This window comes from Cyprinodon variegatus, unplaced genomic scaffold (genome assembly GCF_000732505.1).
Source record: "Cyprinodon variegatus isolate N-32 unplaced genomic scaffold, C_variegatus-1.0 Scaffold52, whole genome shotgun sequence".
NCBI classification, from domain to species: domain Eukaryota; kingdom Metazoa; phylum Chordata; class Actinopteri; order Cyprinodontiformes; family Cyprinodontidae; genus Cyprinodon; species Cyprinodon variegatus.
In genome coordinates, this window is record NW_015150505.1 from 279,553 (window position 1) to 287,916 (window position 8,364).

The window sequence follows — 8,364 nt, forward strand, 5'->3', positions numbered from 1 at the left end:
AGGTAAAGCTAAACCCCAATTGGTTTTAACATGACAAAAATGCTCTTATAATGGACACACATAGTGGACACACAAAATGGTATTTAGTGCGAAACTAATTTCTATTTTATGGGAACGAATAGGTATATGTTTTTTCACCCATGTCTGTTCCTGGGCTCTGTAGGTTTTGGTCAATAGTAGTATCATTTTTCTTCAGTGGTTTTATTCTGTTTTGACTCTCTCTCTCTGTTTTTCTAATCCATAGAATTATAATTCCGTAAAAATTCAAAAAATATCCACTGGACTTGGTTTCCAAGATTTGAAGACGTTTCGCCATCTCTCCAGGAAGCTTTCTCAATTCAAATGTCTGGATCTGCAGTGAGTTTGAGTCTTATATAGACAAAGCCTTGTATCGCTTGATAGGCTTTGTCAAAGGACATTCTTTTGAGGACCAGAATGTTCACATTCTGGATAAAGAAAATAGGTGGTTTGAGAGGGGCGTGAAGGAAGCCATCTAGGTTAAGAGAGAAAAACCAACTTTAAACAGAGGTGGTGGACTCAGATTCCAGCTTCAAAAAACATACAATTCAATCATAGACATGATCCCTTCCAGATATCACCAAACCCCCCACCCCATCACAGAGGAACGAGGGACCTACCCGCTCCAGCCGGTGAACAATACCTCCTTAATGACCGACCCTTAACAATCATAGACAGGTTTCAGGTATTACAGGAGACAATCCCCCCCTCAATTGTTCTGCATGTATTTATTTTTACAAATAGCTCATTTTGTTTCTGAATTGTTTTCCGCCTTGTAATCTCTTACTGTTGGAGTTCAAATGTAAACCACTCCCATTTGCTTATAGGTGACGTATCAGGGCTGTTAACACTTTGTGAAAGAATTTTGTCTTTTTTTTTTCAGACTTCATCATTTAGCATTAAAGTATTGTTACATTTCTGATGATTTGGGTTATCATTTTTTCAATTATTCTTAAAGATAATACAATGAAACAGTGGTCCATTAAGCTCAGTTAAGATACTGGAATTTCACATTTTTAAGCATCTTTGCATACCATCTGAGAAATGAACCAATAATCTAATCTTGAACACTGATTATTATCTGCAGAATTAGTCCAAGTGTATTTTACAGAGGTGGGATTTAATTTTCTCCACTAATCTACTGTATGTGATGATGTTGGTAGATTAGTCAACTAATCCTATTCCAGTTGCTGTCCTCTGTGGGGTTAATGATCAACTCATGACTAATCACTACTCTTTACCGCTTCTCTGTCATAAATGTAGCTTTCCAGTCATTTATGAGGAAACCTAGATTTCCCGTCATTCTCCTACTAATTTGTTTTATTATTATATCCATACATGCAGAGTTGAATATATCTTTGGTCATGCATCTCTACTACTAATAAGCCAATGTCAGCCATGTAGTTGTGCTAAAGTGGGCGCATCATCATATCGACTGGAAAAGGGGGAAGTGATGTATGTCGTAAGGCAGTCTGCACATTTGTAGTTGTTCTGTGTGGCAGCATTACTGCAACCTCCTGAAAGTTGCTTAGCATCAGTAAAGTGACACAGACCCCCTCAGACTGTGACAGATGTTTCATTCAACTTGTTGAAAGTCGATGTATAATCACCAAAGCTATGAAAATATTTTATGTAGGAAAAATTTAGTTATTGTTGATTTAAGGGAAATGTAAATAAGATGTTGCAGTTTTCACTTCAGTTGTACTGAGTTAGGATCACAGATTTTATCTGGTAGATCAGGAGTCTGAAACCTGCAACTTCAGAACCCCAAAGAGCTCTTTGGCTTAGTGACTCACTTAATAAATGAAACTGTTGTAGATGTTTTGTTTTCTTTTTATTCTTTTCTAGATGTTAGATAACCAGCACTGCTTTCCTCTGTCGTGTGGGTCTAATAAGATTTAAGCAACAATATTTAAATAAACTAGCAGTAACTGCAGATGGGACGGTGATCGGAAAGTGTCTTCAAAATATATCTATAGTAAAAGCATACCTTCCTATCAGCCAAGTTTTATTTCTATTAAACTATAGCACATATTCAAACTTCTTGGAGAGTCTTTTTTTTCTTTTTTTGACAGATTCCATGTTCAACTCAATGCAGTTGGATTCTTTTGCCACCAGAGGGAGACTGAGAGCAGGATCTGAGGCTCTATATATCTGCAATGGATCTTCTACAGCAGAGGTTCCCAAACTTTGCAGCTTCTGAGTCACAAAATGTTTCCAGAGTTGAGTGTTGACCCAAACCGTCGTTTGGGTGTACAAACATTTCTAAACGAAAAAAAAAAAAAAAAAAACAGCATCAACTTTCAAAGTAGTTGGTTTTGTCCAATTGTAGACTTTAGGACTTTAGCATAAATGTTTATCACTTGAATCAATTTCTGTGAAGGAGTTCAAGGCACCAATGCTGGTTGACAGTTAAGTCAATATTATTTATAGTTAAATACATTTGAATAACAATAATTCATTTTTTAAAGCTATAGGTTGATTTTTTAAATTGTCCATTTTATAATTTTGTGGTATATTTAATATTAAACTCATGTATTTGAAAAATCATTAAGGTTACGTTCACTAATGTTTTTATGGGAAATTCATATTTATGTATTTCATGATATATTTTGGCCCTCCATATCCATATACTTCTGATGTACAGCAAGGGTCCAGCATATTTTAGGTTTTTTCCTTCCTCCATACATCTGACCTAAATAAATGGGTGATTAACAAGACTCTAAGGTGCTTGATGACAGGTGGGTTGAAGCAGGACACATCTAAGCATTCAGGACCAGGGTTGTGGACCTCTGTGTGTGTTAATATAGTAGTAATAAAAGCCTTTAGCTGATCCAACATGCTGCAGCCAGAGTCCTGTTGAAAATTTAAAAGAGAGATCATATCTCTCCTATCCTAGTTTATATTCATTGGCTTCCTGTTAATCCAGAATAGAATTTAAAATCCTCCTTCTCACTTATAAAGCCTTAAATGGCCAAGCTCCATCTTATATCATAGATATGATTGTTCCTTATGTTCCTTACAGAGCACTTTGCTCTCAGTCTGCAGGATTACTAGGTAGAATTTCTAAAAGTAGAATGGGAGGCAGATCTTTTAGTTATCAGGCTCCTCTCCTGTGGAACCAGCTACCAGTTTTAGTCCATGAAGCAGACACCGTGTCTACTTTTAAAGGTAGGCTTAAAACTTTCCAAACATCCATTTTCTAGCACGTTTATCCCAAGTGGGGTCGCAAGGGGTGCTGGTGCCTATCTCCAGCAATCAATGGGCAAGAGGCGGGGTACACCCTGGACAGGTCGCCAGTCCATCACAGGGCAGGCTTAAAACTTTCCTTTATGATAAAAATTATAGTTAGAGAACTATCTCTATAGATATGCTGCTATAAGCTTAGACTGCTGGAGGACAAAGGGACATGTTTTCATTATTTTGCTACATTCTACCTCTATGTTCCCCTTCCGCAGCATTTGTTGATTCAACTCTGACAATCTGCTCTCTCTGACTTTTCTCATCCTAGTAGCTTCATCTGGTCTGTACCTGTTTGGCTGTGACACCATCATGGAGAGAAATATCAGCTGTGCTGCTGCCATCAACACCTTTGTTTATAGGAGGTTTCTTCCTGTTAAAAGGGAGTTTTTCCTCTCCACTGTTGCTACAAAAATGCTTGGTGTGATGGATTCCCTTTGAGTCAAGGAGTCAATGCAATCAACTGGTTTTCCTTAGATAGAAAACTTTGAATCAATTTGACTGTATGATCTGGTGAATTGTAAAGTGCCTTAAGATGATGTATTGCGAATTGGCGCTTTATGAATAAACTGAATTAAATATATTATTGTCAATAAAAATGCATGTGTAAGTGTTTGAATGTGTAAATGTTAGTCAGTAAAATGTTTCCTGATGTCAACTCATACATGCACGTAACATCAGATGTTTCATCTGTGTGAACATAAGTTTAGAAGTTATGAATACAAGTGCAAATCATAAATGTTCAAATACGATTCTGCAAGCCCTGATATAACTTTGAATTCTTGTTCAATGGTGATTGATGAACAACCTTCAGGTGCAGCGCCCCCAACTGGTAATGAGTCCAGGTAACTTGTAGTTGGATACAATTTCACTTGTATTAGAAACTTCTGAAGTTGTTTTCTCACAAATGAAACATCTTAAGTAACAAGTATTTATGAGTTGGCACAAGGAACAAATACAGATCTAACATTTATACTTGTTTATTTACCAACATTTACACACCTAAGTTTTATTGACATCTGTGAGATTAGATTTATGTTGAGACCTAATCGTCCCCCTGGATCTGTTCAATATTACTCTGACTCTCACTTTTGGTCTCCAGGACCAGTTTAACTGGATCTATACTAAATAATTAGAGCAGAATATATTTTATTTTCATATACACAAGTATGGTGAGAATAAGGGAGCTGTATCTCAGTGCAAACATGCAAAGAGTAAAGTGTATTTCACAAAATCAGAGGTTCTTATTGTCACATCTATATTTACGACTGAAGTTCATGGAAAGGTTTGATGCACTGAAAGTCAATGAATAATATTCTTATCAGTCACTTTTATGACAGGGTGCATTTTTAGGTAAGAACATACATTTATTTTAAACTTGCACCAAAGGCAAAATGTCAGCAAGATTTGAATATAACATTGTAATAATGGCAGCATGAAGAAAAGAAAAACACTTCTTGTGTGCAGAAGGTCATGAGAATTCAAGTGCAGACAAAGTATTTGCACTAAAGAGGCCAAACAAACAGAGGATGCAGTCACAAGACGACTTGGCATAGAGCCTTGGCGCTGACTCTCACATGGACGGATACAAACACACGCTCCTCCTGACCGGAGCGGTGCAGCTGAAGCTGCTCTGTCAGGTTGTTTACATCCTGGATGTGCGCTTATAAAAGACAGGTGGTAAGAAGAACAGAGTGATCTGATCCAAAGAATTATCTGCTCTAAAACCTTGAGATACGGCACGTTCAGGCTCCTTATGACGCCTCCAGATTGGGAGGGGTAGTGGAAATCTCCACCTGTTGATTTATAGCTCTTTGCAAGAAGGCATTCTGAACTAAACCAGAAAGTCAGTTTAGCTGGTTAACTTATTTATCTCAATGTGTTAAGCAGCAAAAATAAGCTACTCATTGACTCTTAGTTACGCAGTAAGTAGGTAAAGAGTCTCAGTGTTAGAGATGAGGAATTCATTAGCAAATATGTGATACTAAAAGAGATACTATACTTACTGCCAACTATCCTGTCAATACTATTTCCTAGATGGAGAACATCACTAAAACTATTTAAAGTGTGCAAAAGATGGATTGAGGGTATCCAGTGTCCTCTCATTTCTTCAGCTCGCTAAACATGGTTTCTGTGGAATTGGGGTCTTTTAAGAGAAACAGGCCCATAGCACCCAGGGTCCTACTCCGTACACAAGGGTGGGCATAAAGGGAATTTCCACATGTTCATTTCTTGTTAAAGCCAAAGCTCTACCAGTGTGGTGAAGTACAGTTTTAGTCAAATGGTCATAGTTATTTTATTTGAGACTTTTTCTTTTTTTTTTTTTTTTTTTTACATCAGTAGCTCACTCTGGGTGAATACAAAGTTTTTTCCTGAAAGATGTTTGTGTCCTGCTGGTGTGTCATTTCTTATTTCTGTGTTTTATGCTTTTTTTTTTTTTTTTCACTTTTAAGTTGGAAAATCCCTTGGTGTGTATTAACATTCACAAAGCGGGTATGATACTTTGCATGAACACAGGGGGTAAACATGAAAGTAACTAGGCCAGCTAGCACCTCCCAGCAAAGTGTAAGAGAAACTAGGAAAAGTAAAAAGATCCAGTGTGTAATAAGTGAAAAAGTATCAAATTCCAAGAAGGACGAGATTGGACCAATGCTCCAGGCGCTCAGATGTGACTGTTCAGTTGATGTAAATACTGATACCAGTCACAGCAGCAATTTTTATAGTCTCTACTGTCTTCTACTGGCTGTATTCAAACCATGCTTAGCTGTAACTGTAAAGCAAGCCATTGCAGGATGTAGCAACCTTTATTAACTAGCTGCCTCCAGGGACAACATGCCCAGCCACACCACTGAACTTCAGCAACTCCTTTGTTTCTGGTATTTCATTACTGGACAGACTAATTAATCCAGGTGTGTATGGCCAATGTCCCCATGGATGAAGTTCAGGAAGTAGAGGGGGTTGTTTGATTTCAGCGACTGCGTCCTCCAAGGACCCGGTCTACCTGGACCGGGTCCTTCGAGGGTGGTGAAAATAAGGCCAGAAGAGTTCGGCTATGAAATCAAACAGGTCTGACTGTCACTGCCCTTCACTCAGCGTATGCTCTGTCGCCTAGCAACCATGATAGTTTACACCCACAGCAGGCAAAAAATGGATGCCGGACTTCTCACTTCTGCTCTGCGTGCCTACATGTTTGAGGAGCTTAAGCACCAGTGCCATCTTTACAGATATCAGATTTATAGTCCCTACACTGCACATATATTGGAATCTGTGCTTAAATGTCAGCCATTTGCACAAAGACAAATAAAACCTTTCAATAAATCAAATTTTATCTAACATATAAAACAATTATTTTCATTTATTTCAGACGGAACTATTCACATACTTGTATTATATTAAACTGCACTTAAAATATTCACCACTGTTCGTCACTATTTCCCTTTTTCCTCTGTTGGACTCACAATTAATCATGGGATACCCAAGGCTAGGTAGGATACACCGGACCTACCTTCAAAACAGGCTAAAAGAATGTTGCATTGGTTGGCCGCATAGCGAGGAGTCTTGGAATCCGAACAGATCTCGGTTATGATGTAATTGGCTGACGAATCTGGCCTTTGGAGGATGCAGTTGCTAAGATCAAATACTTTTGGTCTTTTTCACATAATTGTATAACATGACTATGCACCTTAAAAGTCCCAGCATAAAGGCTGATTTATACTTCGAAACCAGGTCTTCTGCGTAGGTGTCCCCGCCCCCTCCGCAGACACTCCGCTGCACCTCTCCTAAATTGCAATTGACCGCAGACAACACCGCAGACAGGAAGCCGGCTTGTTTTGTTTTTATGACCAAAACTGCGGAAAACAACTTGTGAAGTTTGACCAGCTAGAAGAGCGAAATGCACGAGAACGCTGGGACCATTTTTCCACCTGGATCCCTGCTCTTTTTCACCCTCATGTCCCTCCGTTGTCACACAAACCTGCCCCCATTACCTCACGGCCTCGGCCGTATCTAGACCCACAGCTAGTTCCTGATTGTCCAGACCATGCTTCAAAATTGAGCATAAATCAAACATATCTGCGTCATACCTGCAACAAGCTCACTGCCAAACACTGCTGCGGGAATATAGCCAGCCTTTTGCTCTATATGAATGTCTCATTTTGGAGTGCATCTGAACATGGCTGACTGAAGATTTACTTTACCCTAACAGTCACTGGCTTTTAAAACAAATCTTAGATTGATACATTTTAGACATAGATTTGTGCAAATGAATTTTTTTTTATTCTGTCATTTTATTTTCCTGTCTTATGAAGTGTTTCTGTGAATGTCCAAAGGTTGGTAAATACTACTACTGGCTGCAAAAGAATTGCCTTTAAGGTACCAAACAAAGTTGTCAGGGAAACAGGGAGTGGTTTGTTTTTATTATAGCTACCTCCAGACTGATCAAACATGCTTGAGCCCATCCCGACAGCCCCCGGTCAAACCCTGACTCTGAGCTCTCTTCCCCTTCATTATTGCCATTATTTACTTCTCACTTTTCCCTACAACTGTTATCACTTCTATACTGAAGAAATCTGGCTCAGATCCCAACAACTAAAACAATTTACACTCCATAAATATTTTAAATACTACAAAAACTGTTTCTTTGCAACCTTTCTCACACTTAGCTCACAATAACCTTAGCAAGCAGTTCCCGCCTGGTTTCTTCCCCTGCTGCAGCATTAAAACCACTCTGAAGATAAATAATGATGATCATCTGATTTCAGCCGAATCTGCTCTACTTTACATTCCTATTCTTCCGGATCTTCTGCTGTCCTTGACACAACTTCTCACTCCGTTCTCTGCAGAATTGATCTTTAATTGGCATGAGCAGCGGTGGACTAAGTATACAGTAGTACTTGAATACAAGTATTGATATTCTCAAATCTACTCAACTACAAGTAAAAGTTACATGGTCAAACATCTACTCAAGTTAAAGTATTGAAGTACTCACGTTTGAAAATACTTAAGTAATCAAAAGTGCATGCATTTAAAAGTACTTGAGTATTCAAAAAATATATATATTTCTAATATCAGTATATTTCTGTATAATTTTTTAGAGTAATTTTGAGA